Source organism: Crinia signifera, chromosome 4, assembly GCF_055691185.1.
Source record: "Crinia signifera chromosome 4, ASM5569118v1, whole genome shotgun sequence".
Lineage (NCBI taxonomy): Eukaryota > Metazoa > Chordata > Amphibia > Anura > Myobatrachidae > Crinia > Crinia signifera.
In genome coordinates, this window is record NC_139220.1 from 211,574,121 (window position 1) to 211,589,949 (window position 15,829).

Here is a 15,829-nt window from a genome sequence, read left to right on the forward strand (position 1 = left end):
TTGTTGGTGCTTCCTGCTTGTTGTGCTGCTGATGCTGCGGCGTCATTGTGTCATATAATATAATATTGTGTAATATAATTTTGTCTCTGCTGCCCCCTGCTGCCCCCCTTTTGTGCTGATCAGTATAAATTAACTGATCAGCAACTTTTTTGGGGTGCAGGTTTTTTTTTTTTTATATATATATATACCTCGTCAGGTTGCACCAAAAGTTGTGTGCCTGCTGCCCCTCACTGCTAATCAGTGTTGCATCACTGATCAGCAGTTTTTTTTTTTTTTTTTTTTGAGGGTGCTGTGGGGTCTTTTTCAAAAAATTTTTTTACACCCACAGTGATTTTGTGGGTGTCCTGTGGCCGCTGAGCGCTGATCAGTGACGTACATCACTGATCAGCATTTTTGGCACAGGGTTGATCTAATTTTTTTTTTGGATCAAATTCCTGTTGCCTTTGACTCATCAGCAGTTTTTTTTTATTTTATTTTTTTGGAGGGTGCTGTGGGGTCTTTTTTTTTATTTTTTTTACACCCACGGTGATTTTGTGGGTGTCCTGTGGCCGCTGAGCGCTGATCATTGACGGACGTTACTGACCAACATCTGTGCTCAATTTTTGGCGCAGGAGCTTTTTTTTTTTTCTTTTAACCCCTTCAAGGTTGTACCAAAAGCTGCCTTGAAGCTGCTGCCCCTTAAGTGCACTTACACGTGTTAAAGCACTACATACACACTACATACCCCCCGTGTTGAAATAAAGTTTGTACCCCCCCTACACTATACACTGTACACACTTACACAAACACAAAAATAATAAAAATGTCCCAATCATCCCAAAGACTGTTTTCAGCGGAGGAGGCATATGCCCTTATTGCCTCTGACACTGACACAGCCAGTGAAGTAAGCGATGAATTTGCATTCGTCTTAAGCTCCTCTTCCTCCTCTAGTGATGAGGGACCCCCTTAAAGACGCCCCCGTAGAGCAGCTGAGACCCCCCCCAAATGATTGATTCCGTATGGACCCCACCACCAGACAATTTTGAGCCCCAGGTTCCTGAGTTTTTGGCCAACCCAGGAATCCAATTTGATACTACAGGCCTCAAAGAAATTGACTTTTTCAAAGTCTTTTTCTCTGATGATTTTATAAATTTAATGGTGGACCAAAGTAATTTATATGCCCAGCAGTTTATTGCCCAAAACACCACGTCATCATTTGCTAGGTGGACCCCTGTAGATGCAGTAGAGATGATGACATTTTGGGGTCTGGTGTTACATATGGGCATAGTTAAAAAGCCAGAAATTAGGCAATATTGGAGTACAGATGTTCTGTACAGCACCCCACTTCATCGTATGGCCATGACCGGGACTCGTTTTGAGACGATCCTTAAATTTTTGCATTACAACGATAATGCACAGTGCCCACCCAGAGATGATCCCACCTTTGACCGGCTATTCAAAGTCAGGCCGGTCATTGATCATTTCAGCGCCAAATTTGCTGAGATGTACATCCCCGAAAAATTCATTTGTGTAGACGAGTCACTTATACATTTTAAAGGAAGGGTTAAATTCCGCCAGTACCTTCCCAATAAGAGGGCAAGGTATGGCATAAAAATGTATAAGCTGTGCGAAAGTACCTCAGGGTACACCCACAGGTTTAGGGTATATGAAGGGAAGGACACAAGAATTGAACCGCCAGAATGCCCCCCCTCCCTCGTAGGTGTTAGTGGAAAGATTGTCTGGGATTTAGTGCACCCCTTCCTGGATAAGGGTTATCACCTCTATGTGGATAACTTTCACACCAGCATCCCCCTGTTTAAGGCCCTTGGTTCAAGAGGTACAGCAGCTTGCGGTACTGTGCGCAAAAACCAAAGAGGCCTCCCAAAAACGCACGTTGCCCAATTACTGAGAAAGGGTGAAAGCAGGGCACAATCCACCGAAAATATGTTGTTGGTCAAATATAAGGACAAGAGGGATGTCCTTATACTGACAACAATTCACGGAGACAGTACCACCTCCGTCCCTGTACGAGGTACCAGTACCCACACCTCAAAACCTATTTGTATCCTAGATTACAATAAGTACATAGGCGGAGTGGATCTTTCAGATCAGGTACTGAAGCCGTACAGTGCCCTGCGGAAAACAAAAATATGGTATAAGAAGCTGGCCGTGTATATCATCCAGATGGCACTGTATAACGCTTACGTACTATTCCGTTCTACCAGCCAGACGGGGACATTTATGCACTTTCAAGAGGAAGTCATAAAGGGCCTAGGTACTTGTGGAGTATCACGGCTCCCATCGTATGGCATCGTATGCCATATGTAGTGGCATACGATGGCATACGATTAGATGCGATGTTTTACCGATTTTTGAGCATTTTTGCTCAAAAATCGTATGCCATCGCATAGCATCGTATGCCATATGTAGTGGCATACGATGTCATACGATGCGATACGATGTTTTACCGATTTTTGAGCAAAAAATGGTCAAAAATCGGTAAACATCGGATAACATCGTATGCCATATGTAGTGGCATACGATGTTATACGATGCGATACGATGTTTTACCGATTTTTGAGCAAAAATGGTGAAAAATCGGTAAAACATCGCATGGCATTGTATGCCATCGATGCGATACGATGTTTTACCGATTTTTGAGCCATTTCAGCTCAAAAATCGTATGCGATTGCATCGGATGCCATACGATGGCATCCGATGCGATGGCACCCGATTTTGCACTGAAATGCATCAGAATGCATTGAAATGTGTATTAAAGTAGTGAAATGCCCCCAAATGCCATTTTTCATAGTGCACCACCCCCACTATCAACGTCAACCCGAAGCGTGGCGAGCGCAGCGAGCCCGCGAGGGGCGGCGGTACGCGTCCTACGACCTTTTCATACCCCCACTATCCACGTCGGCGTGGAGTTGAGAATAGAATAGTGTGGCGAGCGCAGCGAGCCACCGAGCCCGAAGCGTGGCGAGCGCAGCGAGCCCCGCGAGGGGACGCGGATACCTGTAAAGCCCGCGAGGAGACGCGTCTAGCTGTGAAGGTATCCGCGTCCCCTCGCGGGGCTCGCTGCGCTCGCCACGCTTCGGGCTCGGTGGCTCGCTGCGCTCGCCACACTATTCTATTCTCAACTCCACGCCGACGTGGATAGTGGGGGTATGAAAAGGTCATAGGACGCGTACCGCCGCCCCTCGCGGGCTCGCTGCGCTCGCCACGCTTCGGGTTGACGTTGATAGTGGGGGTGGTGCACTATGAAAAATGGCATTTGGGGGCATTTCACTACTTTAATACATATTTCAATGCATTCTGATGCATTTCAGTGCAAAATCGGGTGCCATCGTATGGCATCCGATGCGATCGCATTCGATTTTTGAGCTAAAATGGCTCAAAAATCGGTAAAACATCGTATCGCATCGATGGCATACGATGCCATGCGATGTTTTACCGATTTTTCACCATTTTTGCTCAAAAATCGGTAAAACATCGTATCGCATCATATGACATCGTATGCCACTACATATGGCATACGATGTTATCCGATGTTTTACCGATTTTTCACGATTTTTGCTCAAAAATCGGTAAAACATCGTATCGCATCGTATGACATCGTATGCCACTACATATGGCATACGATGTTATCCGATGTTTTACCGATTTTTGACCATTTTTGCGCAAAAATCGGTAAAACATCGTATCGCATCGTATGACATCGTATGCCACTACATATGGCATACGATGTTATGCGATGGCATACGATTTTTGAGCTAAAATAGTAAAAATCGGTAAAACATCGCATCGCATCGTATGCCATCGTATGCCACATGCGATGCGATGCGATTTTTAGCATACGATCTGCATACGATGCAGGTCGTGGGAGCCGTGATACTCCACAAGTACCAGGGCCTAATATTTGGGAACCAGCAGGCAGAGGGCCCCAGTACTTCTAGTACTGGCCCCCGTATTGTATCAGGGCAGCATTTTCCTAACGAAATCCCCTCCACTGGAAAAAAGGGCAGGACACAAAAAAGGTGCAAATTTTGCTATAAAAAGGGAATAAGAAAGCAAACTATTTTCCACTGTGAAACTTGCCCCGACAAACCCGGCCTATGTATGAAGGAGTGTTTTCAAATATACCACACATCTATGGATTATTAGGTTCATCATTTCACCGTGCTTCGGGGGTCTTGCTAATGCGACATAGCACCCACCATTCATTCCACCAGAATCTGTGCTGCAAAATCCAAATATCACTCCTTCCCTTCGGAGTCCTGCCATGCACCCAAATGGTATTTTTTGGTCACATATGAAGCATTGCCGTACTCGGGAGAAATTGCGGCACAGATTTTGGGGTGCTTTGTCGCCTTCATTCCTTGTGAAAATGAAAAAGTTTGAGCCAGAACTGCATTTTTGTGTAAAAAATGTAATTTTTCATTTTCACAGCCCAGTTGTACCAAAATTGGTGAAACCCCTGGGGGTTTAAAATGTACACTATACCCCTAGATGAATTCCCTGAGGGGTGTAGTTTGCAAAATGGGGTCACTTGTGGGGGGGTTCCACTGTATTGGTGCTTCGGGGGTCTTGCTAATGCGACATAGCACCCACCATTCATTGCACCAGAATCTGTGCTGCAAAATCCAAATATCACTCCTTCCCTTCTGAGTCCTGCCATTTTTTGGTCACATATGAGGCATTGCCGTACTCGGGAGAAATTGCGGCACAGATTTTGGGGTGCTTTGTCTCCTTCATTCCTTGTGAAAATGAAACATTTTGAGCCAGAACTGCATTTTTGTGTAAAAAAATGTAATTTTTCATTTTCACAGCCCAGTTGTACCAAAATTGGTGAAACCCCTGGGGGTTTGAAATGTACACTATACCCCTAGATGAATTCCCTGAGGGGTGTAGTTTGCAAAATAGGGTCACTTGTGGGGGGTTCCACTGTATTGGTGCTTCGGGGGTCTTGCTAATGCGACATAGCACCCACCATTCATTCCACCAGAATCTATGCTGCAAAATCCAAATATCACTCCTTCCCTTCTGAGTCCTGCCATGCACCCAAATGGTATTTTTTGGTCACATATGAGGCATTGCCGTACTCGGGAGAAATTGCGGCACAGATTTTGGGGTGCTTTGTCTCCTTCATTCCTTGTGAAAATGAAAATTTTGTAGCCAGAACTGCATTTTTGTGTAAAAAAATGTAATTTTTCATTTTCACAGCCCAGTTGTACCAAAATTGGTGAAACCCCTGGGGGTGTGAAATGTACACTATACCCCTAGATGAATTCCCTGAGGGGTGTAGTTTGCAAAATGGGGTCACTTGTGGTGGGGTTCCACTGTATTGGTGCTTCGGGGGTCTTGCTAATGCGACATAGCATCCACCATTCATTCCACCAGAATCTGTGCTGCAAAATCTAAATATCACTCCTTCCCTTCTGAGTCCTGCCATGCACCCAAATGGTATTTTTTGGTCACATATGAGGCATTGCCGTACTCGGGAGAAATTGCGGCACAGATTTTGGGGTGCTTTGTCTCCTTCATTCCTTGTGAAAATGAAAAATTTTAAAACAAGAACTGCATTTTTGTGTAAAAAAATTTAATACCCCTAGATGAATTCCCTGAGGGGTGTAGTTTGCAAAATGGGGTCACTTGTGGGGGGTTCCTAAATTTTAGCATCTTATGGTGCCTAGAAACCTACATGGTGCCTAAAAAATAATCTCATAAAAAGGAGGCTCCAAAATCAAGTAGGTGCGCCTTCTATTATGAAGCCTGTGGTTTGGTCAACGTGCACACTAGGGCCACATATAGGATATTTATGAAAACAAAAGAATTAGGGGAATCAATTTTTAGTCACATTTCTCTAGTAAAATCTACTGTGTTCCTTAGAAAAATGTATTAAAATTGAAAATCTGCAAAAAAAATGAAATTTCGAAATTTCACCTACACTTTGTTTCAATTCCTGTGAAATACCTAAAGGGTTAACAAACTTCCAAAATGCTGTTTTGAATACTGTGAGGGGTGCAGTTTTTGAAATGGCATCATTTATGGGGGTGTCTCACATACAAGTCCCTCAAAGTCACATCAGAACTGAACTGGTCCCTAAAAAAATCAGTGTTTGAAATTTTCTTGAAAATTTGAGAATTTGCTATTCATATTTTAAGCCTCCTAGTGTCCAAAAAAATTAAAAGGAGGTTGAAATAATGATGGCAACATAAAGTAGACATATGGTCTTTGTTAGTTATTAACTATTTTGAGTGGTATGATTATTTGTCTCACAAGCAGAAAATTTAACATTTTGCAAATTGCAAAATTTTCAATTTTTTTACGACATTTTAGTATTTTTCACAAAAAAACACAGACTGTATCGACCAAAATTTACCACTAACTTAAAGTACAATGTGTCACGAGAAAACAATCTCAAAATCACTGGGATAAGTAAAAGCAATAAAAAGTTATCCCCACATAAAGTGATACATGTCAGATTTGAAAAGAAGGGCTCTGTCAGGAAGGCAAAAACAGGCTGCGGCGGTAAGGGGTTAATAAAACTCTCCCAAATTGAATCCAACTCTGAATATGATCCAATGCGTTTAAACCTACACATCTGACATTTCTTTACTTACGTAAATGTGATTTGTGGATCAGCTGCCACTGTACCACTGAGAAGCATTAATAAGCTATTCTGAACCTGCAGGGAAATGTTGAAAAAGAAACTGTGAGCAGGTGGAGCAATGCTCATTAGTTATACAAATTACCATCTTAAACTGCATATACATTACTGTAGATAATATATTAAAACAGTTATCAAAGTTAGAGATAATTGGGCTTTGTTTTCAGAAAACTGTTCCCACCCGAACTTCAGGGATCTGAGTGGTTCAGATTTTCCCACCTTTCTTGGATTCTAAATCAATGTTATCATTCTGGCATCAGATTTTTTATGGGTTTTTGAATATAAAAGTGCCTGTGGCGAGTTCATAAAATTTATTTTACAAGATTCTAATGTAACAAAACACCCTAATTACCAACCTCCTCATTAGTGATTAGAGATTGTTCTTTTAAAAAGTTTTTTTGGGGCCCAAAAAACCAAGCATTTCAGCCATAAAAGTGTCAGTCCCTGTTACTGAAGGGCTTGCTTTGTAAACTGTGCATTTCCTTTTTTAATGTGCATAAAAATGGGTGGGAATGGTCAAGGACAATTGTATCTTACACCACTTTTCTTTTCATGATGGGCTGTAGTTTTTTTTTTTATGGTGGGGGGCATTAGTAAGGGTCTTTACATTACTAAAGTGCAACACTTTTCCAAACAGATATACATGCTGTGTGTTTGGGCTGCTGCTTTGTTGCTTAGTGTAGCCAGCCTTTGTGCAATTTTAGTGAAGAGTGGCACTTATACTGGTTCACTCGCAAAGGCATATTCCTTCTCAAATGGACAAAACCATGTGCACTGCAGGTGGAGCAGATGTAATTTGTGCAGAGAGAATTAGAATTGGGTGGGGTTTTACTTCAAAAAGATATCTACAGTATATTGCAGTGTAAAAATAAAGCAGTCAGTATTTTCCCTGCACAGAAACAAAATAACTCATCCATATCTAAATCTCTCTGCACAAGTTACACCAGTACTGCTTTCCTAGCACGGCGCCCACGATCTAGATTGTAAGTGTGGGGCTGATATCTCAAGCATCTCATGCATCTTATGTGTTTGTGCGGCATAAGATGCATGAGATGATGCGAAAAAAAAGAAATACAGTGTCCTATTGGCGCACAGAAAGCAGCGATAGGTACAGGGGAAAGAAGGTCACCCAACCCTCAATACAGACAATCTATACAAAAAAGGTTTTCCCCTGTCACAAAACGCGCTCACAACCTATTTGATATACAGTCTTAATATCTGTAGCTCGATCCAATTCAGATGTGGGGCTCCCTTATTCTTTTCTTTCTCCTTCCTTAATTTCTATTGTTCTTTTTTCTCCGACGGGGAGGTATGAAAGAGAAGAGAATATGGGATATGGTATTGTAAGTTTTCACAGGGTTATATGATGGTTATAACCACCACCTTAGATAGAAGTGGGTTTATCAATTCAAGAGGGTAGCGTACCCTACTCACACCAAACAAAAGATGTGCCCCGCACATAAAGGTTTCTTTTATCCTTCAACAAGTACCACGATTCACCTCAGAACTACACGTGGCCTCTCCTATTGGTATTTCTTTTCCAGAAGAATAGGTGCACCTTCACCCAATGTGACTCAAAGAAATGTGGAGGGGGACGTACCCCACTTACACAGCACTGGGTGTTGTCAATCCTATCTCGGTTTCTTTGTAGGAGTGTTCTCCTTCCAGAATTGTAACTCCTTCCGTATTTTTTATCAATAGGCGTATATATACCAAAGGAGAGAATATAAAAACCGTACTTAAAATGTATAACAACTTTTATTTCTCCAAAAGAATGCAATAAAAAACTTTTTAGGGCTTAGTGGACCACATCAATTGCACATAAATGATGGAAAAACACTTAACTTTGTTCAGGGGATCAGGACCGGACTGATGCCCCTGACTTGGAAGTGAAGCACGTGCAATAGTGTAGGTCTCTCGGTTCAGCCCAGACTCCTCATCAGTCTGGGCTGAACCGAGAGACCAACACTATTGCACGTGCTTCACTTCCAAGTCAGGGGCATCAGTCCGGTCCTGATCCCCTGAACAAAGTTAAGTGTTTTTCCATCATTTATGTGCAATTGATGTGGTCCACTAAGCCCTAAAAAGTTTTTTATTGCATTCTTTTGGAGAAATAAAAGTTGTTATACATTTTAAGTACGGTTTTTATATTCTCTCCTTTGGTATATATACGCCTATTGATAAAAAATACGGAAGGAGTTACAATTCTGGAAGGAGAACACTCCTACAAAGAAACCGAGATAGGATTAACAACACCCAGTGCTGTGTAAGTGGGGTACGTCCCCCTCCACATTTCTTTGAGTCACATTGGGTTAGGGTGCACCTATTCTTCTGGAAAAGAAATACCAATAGGAGAGGCCACGTGTAGTTCTGAGGTGAATCGTGGTACTTGTTGAAGGATAAAAGAAACCTTTATGTGCGGGGCACATCTTTTGTTTGGTGTGAGTAGGGTACACTACCCTCTTGAATTGATAAACCCACTTCTATCTAAGGTGGTGGTTATAACCATCATATAACCCTGTGAAAACTTACTATACCATATCCCATATTCTCTTCTCTTTCATACCTCCCCGTCGGAGAAAAAAGAACAATAGAAATTAAGGAAGGAGAAAGAAAAGAATAAGGGAGCCCCACATCTGAATTGGATCAAGCTACAGATATTAAGACTATATATCAAATAGGTTGTGAGCGCGTTTTGTGACAGGGGAAAAAAATGTTTGTATAGCATGAGATGATGCAATCGACACGATCGACGAAATTAGCATCTCATGCATCTTATGTGTTTGTGCGGCATAAGATGCATGAGATGATGCAATCGACGCGATCGACGAGATTTTTACATTGGGATCAATGTAATAAGCCCCCAAAACCCCAATTTTAATTGCTAACCCCCCCTCATGGGTGAAATGGCCCCCCCATTGTTAACGCCACCCCACTATTGACGCCAACCCAAAGCGTGGCGAGGGGCGGCAGTACGTGTCCTCCGACCTTTTCATAACCCCACTATCCACGTCGGCGTGGAGTTGATTTTATATAGTGTGGCGAGCGCAGCGAGCCCGAAGCGTGGCGAGCCCCGCGAGGGGATGCGGAATACATGTAAAGTAGTCCGCGTCTGCTCGCCACGCTTCGGGCTCGGTGGCTCGCTGCGCTCGCCACACTATATAAAATCAACTCCACGTCGACGTGGATAGTGGGGGTATGAAAAGGTCGGAGGACGCGTACTGCTGCCCCTCGCGGGCTCGCTGCGCTCGCCACGCTTCGGGTTGGCGTTGATAGTGCTGGTGGCGTTAACAATGGTTATTGGGGGCTCACGATTTTTTATCTCATGGATCTCATCCATCTCATGGATCTCATGCATTTTATGGATGCATAAGATCCATGAGATTAAAAAATCGGGTCCCGATTGTATGCCTTAAGTACCTTAAACTTAAGGCATACAATCAATGAGATGGGCGCCGTGCTAGGAAAGCAGTACCGTTACACCTGCCCCCCTGCAAGTGCACAAAAGTCCCAAATTATATAACTGTAGATGTTTTTATCAATTTTTTTTTTTTTTTTATTATGGAGCAAAACCAAAACACCTGAGAGCAGCTTTGGCAAAACCAAAACATAAAGGACCGTGCACATTTTTAATTAAACTCAGTTGGAACATCATTGGTTCTAATGGCAAAATCGAGGACCTCTTATTGTCTGAGGATGTATATTGCAAGAAAGGCAGAGGACATACCCAGGCAATTGTCTGGTTTGTCAGCATTCCTTGGGCAGATGCAGTAAATAAGGTCTTAATAAGAAAGTTGACAGAAATATTTTGTGGCTGTAGGTTGGACACATTTACATCTGTAAAACAAAAGCAAAATATTGTAATTAAAAGCAACAACAAACAATATATTCAGTGAAAAGAGTAGAAAAATGGGTGTTATGTTTCTGAAAAGTGGCTATTTGGTTAATACAGTAGCATAGCAGCAGCATTTTGTACCATCTGCAAGTGGTGCAATAAATTTGCTGGTAGACCAAGATAGAGGGGTCATTGCAGTAGTCAAGGCATGATGAAAAAAGTAATGTCGATTTGAATCTGAAAAGAATCCATATCTGATAATTACTGAAGGCTTCGATGGTCCCTGGGGATGTGCGGGATGATCTTGCTGTAAATCCAATTACGGTGTCATTATGCTCAATGCGGGTGGCAGAGTATATGGCCCCTTCCCTGTCTCACTGCCCATGCCTTATTACTGGAGACCTTCAAGGGTCTCTCTATACTTTTGAACACACCATGTATTTAACCAAAAGGTTGTGTTGACCTCTTTCAGGCATACACTTAGGTGGTCCATAATCTTCTCCTATTGATGACGTCAGGACCCTTCCTGAGCCAGCCCCATCTGTGAAAATGCTGTGAGGTCCAATGCCAGGCCCCTTCTATTATTTTTGGAGTGGGTTAAGTGTAGCGCTCCGCCCCTTGGTGCTGGGTGTTGTTGGCGTGAATAACGAGTCCGTTTACTGATACTTGATGCAAATATAAATATAAACATATAAATGCCTTTTTAAAGGTACATTGACAGTGCAGTATATATACACACAAGATACACGTATTTACAGAAAATAAAGATGGTGGGTGGCAGTAATGGGGAAAGGGGATAGTGGGGCACTGCGTGCATGTCAGGGGTCTGCCCTGCTAGGTGGAGTGCCCGGGGGACAGGTGGGGAATGAGGAATGGCAGTCCCGGTTGTGGTGCTCTCTCCAATCCGTGGGGGTTCCAAGGGTGGGGTTGGATGGGTCAGGGGTCCAGGTTGGGAGCGGTGGGTACAGGTGCGGCGTCCCGCTTGCCTGTATTAAGAGCAGTCCTGTGGCGGCGTTCAGGTCCCGGGTTGCGGTTTGAGTGCGGTCTTAGGTTGAATAGAGGTGTGTACTCGCCGCGCGTACGTGGTGGCCTGGGGTCGGGGTGCGTGGCTTCCAGGATCTGGGCGCTCCGTGTGCCTCCTTCCCTGGCCCGCTCAATCGATCGGGTGTTCGGCTGTTTGCCGTTCACCTTCTCAGGCGGGGGCCGTGGTTATTGACGTGGAGCGTCTGGCAGAGGCCGCAATCGGGATGCCGCACCTGTACGCACCGCTCCCAACCCGGACCCCTGACCCATCCAACCCCACCCTTGGAACCCCCAGGGATTGGAGAGAGCACCACAACCGGGACTGCCATTCCTCATCCCCCACCCATCCCCCGGGCACTCCACCTCGCAGGGCAGACCCCTGACGTGCACACAGTGCCCCACTATCCCCTTTCCCCATTACTGCCACCCACCATCTTTATTTTCTGTAAATACGTGTATCTTGTGTGTATATATACTGCACTGTCAATGTACCTTTAAAAAGGGATTTATATGTTTATATTTATATTTGCATCAAGTATCAGTAAAGATTTTTCTTTTAAACCCATACACGGACTCGTTATTCACGCCAACAACACCCAGCACCAAGGGGCGGAGCGTTACACTTAACCCACTCCAAACTGTACTACCTAGCCGAGACGGTCTCTCGGCAAGTGAAGCAGCTAGCCCTAAACAATAGGGATCAGTGCGCAGGAACCAATCTAGACAAATACCCCTTCTATTATTTCCCCAAATCCATTTATGAACCTTTTTTCTAAATTTATATTACAGTCTAATAGTAATTAAAGTGAGATTAGTTTAGTAGGGCTGAGGCATCCAACCACAATATTTGCTAGATATTGGACCAATTGGAATTGTAATTATTCTGAACATGATTTTATATTAAACTAATATTGGCTTATTTAGGAACTAAAACAGACACCTTAAGCCTGGACTATATACTAGTTCTGACACTTGTCACCAGCTGTGGCTGCAGTGCCAACCATGAAGTCCAGGGGAGATTCTGGGCCAGATGCACTAAACTTCAAAAGCGATAAAATAGAGAGTGATAAACAACCAACCAATCAGCTCCTGCCTGACATTTTTCAAACACAGTCTGTGACATGGAAGTTGGGAGCTGATTGGCTGGCTGTTTATCACTCTCCATTTTATCACTTTTGAAGCTTCGTGCATCTGGCCCAATGTATGTAATATATGTGCTGGATTGATCTCCCAAGGATCACCAGCGATGATTGCAATCGGGGCCGAGGAACCAGCATACATCATTGAATACTGTTAAGCCTGACCACGAACTCCTGTGAAGCTAGCCTATTGGAGCCCAAGGGAGGGCTTAACAGTGTGTAATGTCCCCTATTCTGATTCCCAGTCACCGTCCTCAAGGCACCTTATGCACTCAGTGCTGGTGAACCCTGGGAGATCGATCCAGCACATATATTATATAGATGATAACATGTATGTATATATGTGCTTAGTGATCTCCGTTGCACTTCATGGCCAGCGCCACAGCCGCTGCTGCTGGTCACTGAGAATGTAATGGTGACAAGGGGCATTCTAATGTGGAACGAGTGTAGTAAAGGCATGGTTACAAAACTATGGCTCCTGCACACATACAGAAACATGCATATAGAAGATGCATCTTTTGCATCTATTACTTGGCAGATGATAACACGGATGATTATTGCTTGTAATAAATGAAGTACATATGCTGTGATGGATGCATCTGACATATACAAAAATGCAAATGTGTGGAATGACACTATTTTTCTGTGTTCTTTTATTTTTTTTAAACTAATTTCTGCCCATCTTGCCAACAGCTGAATCACTCCCATTGTTCACACAATGGAAGCTGTTGGAGTTGTACTTGGAACGTTATCCTACAATATAAAAGGTTTTATATTGTTAGATATACTTCGTGCCAGAGGTGTAACTACCATTGGTGAAGCAGGTGCATTGAACCGGGGCCCCTGAGGACTAAAGGGCCCACTGCTGCCACCCACTGCTGTGTGGCATATTATAAACTTGGGTTGGAGTGGAAAAGGGGGGCAAATTCATATTTTTCATCTTGGCCAACCGCTCACAAGTTCTGTCGCTGCTTAGTCCCGTACCTCCCACATCAGCTTCTCACGGTGTATCCTGTGGGCTCACATTCCTCCCATCAGAAGCCACAGCTACTCATTGTTCCCCATACTACTTATGGGCCCTACACACAGAGAGATTGGTGCCAGAGATTTTCTAATGGGAGATTTAGCATGAGAGATTTACCTTGGGCTAAATTGGGCCTACACACGGAAAGATTTGTGCCAGAGATCCATAATGGGAGATTCAGCATGAGAGATTTAAAATCTCTCACAGTACCCCCCCCCCCCCCCCCAAAAAAAAAAACATAAACATTTGTGATGTAGAGGCCCATTTATGAAGGATCACATCTTGCAATCTGGGTGGAATAATACTGATCAGGATTGCATTGTAATGTATTATCCCCCGCACGCAGGGACAGGGCTCCTAAAGGAGCCCGTCCCTGCGATGTGTTAAGCGGCGCGCCAGGGGGTCTATGCATGCATGTTAGTGCTGACCCCCCACGAGGTTACAATGGTCTACCACCATCTAAGAATGTTGGTAGCCCAGGGACCTGAAGTGATGCTGCCTGATGTTGATACATCGGGCATCTTCGCATGCCCCTAGAAAGAAACCTATGGGAGATGCGGCCAGTGGCGGTGCAGGAGGGATCGCAGCAGGGATCGGAGATTCCTGCTGCAGTCCCTTCATCTTACATTAAGGTGATAATTTATATTTGGGGCTAACCCCCAAAGGGATTTAGCTGCAAATATAGAATGATAAATGGGCCCCATAGTATGTCCCGCAACCCCCATGTTCTGAACTTAACTGAGTTTATTGCTGTTCTGTTACATGATAGTGACACTGAGGGGACACACAGCAGGGGGGCAGTGGGAGGAGGGAGAGCCTGGGGCGCTACCCGAGCAGGAGCTCAAATATGTGAAGAGACCGATGTGTGCCAGTAATTCTGGGGTCACCATCAGCGCCCTGGCAGTGGGCACGCAGGGGAAAGGGGCACCTACAGGGCCGGTTCTAGGATCATTTGCGCCCACTGCAAACTGTCTGGAGTACCAAACCGCAAATGTACTTGCCGAAGTGGTCGCTTAAACCGAATGTCTGTCAATCAATACATCAGCAACAAGAAAAGTCCCAACATTAAGCTTTAGTCACTCTGGTACTCTTTAGAGTAAAAAATGGCTGTGCTATATTATGTCTATGGCATTTCGGGCAGTACTCATCTTCAGTACATGTCCTGAAGATGGGCGCTGCCCGAAACGCTGTTGACATAATAAAGCACAGCTGTTTTTCACTATAAAGAGTACTGGAGTGACACTTCTTGTTGCTGAAGTGTGTGTGTGTGTGTGTGTGTGGATATTAATCTAAATTCACATAAGACAGAGTGCAGACATGATGTACCTGGAAAAGGTGGTGAATACCCGGAATGTGTACAGGCAGCAAAGAGCGGCGTGCCTGGGTCCCGCTGCTGGCAGCGCCGTTGTCTGATAGGCTCAACAGCAACCCCGGGCACTGAGCGCATAGCGCCGGGCAAGAGTGTCTGCCAGGAGTGAGCGTGCGGGCCGGGCAGCAGCAGCACTCATCATCCGCCGCCGGGAACCATCCGCTGCCGGGAACCATCACCTGGCCACCGCCTCACAAGTGGCTGCACTGCCTGTTAAGCACAGGGGGCAAAGTGGCACCAAGCAAGCCGTTCTAGCAGCTTCAATCGCTCAGAAGGCCACCACACAAGCAGAGACAGTGGCGTAAGTTCGTCCCAGTTGCCCGAAGGCAAGATAAATACTGGTGCCCCCCCAATACACACACACCATCTTATATAATTATATGTATGCGTGTATGTATGTTATGGATATTATGTTTAGAATAAAGAGAGTGTGACATCTATGGTCCTGCTAGGAGGAGAAGTCAGCCACAGAAGCCATATCAACGGCTTTCAATTAACTGATTCAAACTCACAGTGGAGAAGAGGTGCCCCCTTGGGAGCAGGAGCCCGGCGGCAGATGACTCCATTACCTCCCAGAGTTCTGCCTCTGAGCAGAGATGTGTCAGGCAGGGCGACAATATCAGGCAGGGCTGTTATATATCACTGCCCCGCGTGGCCGCGCATTCCTATCGCTGTGTGGGCTACACACTCAGCGATAGCCACTTTCTGGGTGATTTGGTAAAATTAGGTAAAATCGCTCAGAAATTGGCTGAATATCGCTCTGTGTGTAGGGCCCTTTGGATGAGAA